At 47.6% G+C, this 1,728-nt stretch overlaps 1 pseudogene; it reads left to right on the forward strand.

Annotated features, from left to right (window-relative positions):
* Positions 1 to 333: 333 nt before the first annotated feature.
* Positions 334 to 1,292, forward strand: LOC112621561 (annotated as a pseudogene).
* The last annotated feature ends 436 nt before the right edge of the window (positions 1,293 to 1,728 follow it).

Consider the following 1,728-nt stretch of genomic DNA (forward strand, 5'->3'; position numbering starts at 1 on the left):
TTACTAGAAAAGAGTCAGAAAGTTAAAAAAAATTTAGAAAGCAGAAAAGTTACGGGAAGCTGAGGTTGACACCAGCAGAGGCAGCAGCTGGAGCAGCTACAGCCTGCGCCCTCTCCCACCTGCCCTGGGATCTCTCCCTTCTTTCTCCTCCTCCATCACCTTTTCTCCTCCTCCTCCTTGCCTTTCTGCCCACCCCTATTGTTCCACCCCTGCCCTGCCCCTGCCTGCTCTTTTTTTCCCTCAGTCGCCTCCTGCCTAGAATTCTTGGTTTTCATCCCCACTGGCCAAGGACTTGACCGCTCCCAAGTCCAGCTCCCCATAGCCCTGCTTTATATGGGCACTGGTATGAATGAAGTTGGATTAAATGTCATTCTCACCACCTGGCTACTTATGCATGGAAAGGAAGTTGGCAGTATCATCAGAAAGAAAGGAGAATCAGTTAAGATGCATGAGGAGAGTGGCGCATGTATCAGCATCTCAGAAGGGAGTTGTTCTGAGAGAATTATCACCTTGGCTGGACCCACTAGTGCCGTCTTCAAAGCCAGATTGGAAGAGGATATCAGTAGCTGTGTGACCAATAGCACAGCTGCCAGTAGACCCCCTGGTCACCCTGATGCTGTCGATCCCTGCTAGTCAGTGTGGCTCATTGGAAAAGGTGGTTGCAAGATCAAGGCAATACGAGAGAGTACAGGGCTCAGGTCCAGGTGACAGGGTATATGCTCCCCAACACTGCTGACTGAGCCATCATTATCGCTGGCATTCCACAGTCCATCACTGAGTGTATTGGACAGGTCTGTGTGGTCATGTTGGAGTCTCCCCCAAGCGCATGGCCATCCCATACTGGCCCAAGCTGTCCAGTTCTCTGGTCATCTTTGTGGGTGATCAGGACAGGTACAGCACAGGCAGCCACAGTGTGAGCTTTCTCCACACCACTTCGTCCATGTGCCTCAACTGTGACCTAGAGGGACCACTTCTAGAGTTGACCAAGCTGTACCAGTTGACAATGCAACAAACTAGTTTTCCCAAGTGGATGGCAACGCTGGGATTCAGTGCAGGTTTGCATGCATCTGCTCAGACCACTTCTCATAAACTCACCATTCCAAATGATATTGCCTGCATAATCAGGCGTCAAGGCACCAGAATCAATGAGGTCTATCAGATGTCTAGAGTGTAGATCAAAATTGTGAACCCAGTGGAAGGGATCTACTGATAGGCAGGTTACCATCACTGGATCTGCTGCCAGCATTAGCCTGGCTCAATGGCTAATCAGTGTCAGGCTCTCCTTAGGATGAGTGGCATGGAGAACAGCTAGAACAGTGCAGATTCATGTACTATAACGCTGTTCACCACCACCCACCATCAATCTATAGTTTCTGAACAGGCAGCCATGCCAGGTTTTAAATAGTTTGTGAAATTTTGGTTTTTACACACTATCATCCATTCCTTTATTTTTTATTTTTTAAAAAATGAGATGGAATCTCACTCCATTGCCCAGGGTGGTCTTGAACTGAGCTCAAATGATCCACTTTGGCCTCCCAAAGTGTTGGGATTACAGGTGTGAGCCACTGTGCCAGCCTGTTATCCACCCATTTTTTTAAGTTAAGGTGTTTTAATTCCTTTCTCTGTTCCAGTGTTGATGCTGAGATTTTATTTAGCAATATAGATTTCTCCCTGTTTTTGTAGTTGTTGTTTGTTTGTTTTTTGAGATAGGGTCTTGCTCTGTCGCCC

The sequence above is a fragment of the Theropithecus gelada genome, chromosome 3 (assembly GCF_003255815.1).
Source record: "Theropithecus gelada isolate Dixy chromosome 3, Tgel_1.0, whole genome shotgun sequence".
Taxonomy (NCBI): domain Eukaryota; kingdom Metazoa; phylum Chordata; class Mammalia; order Primates; family Cercopithecidae; genus Theropithecus; species Theropithecus gelada.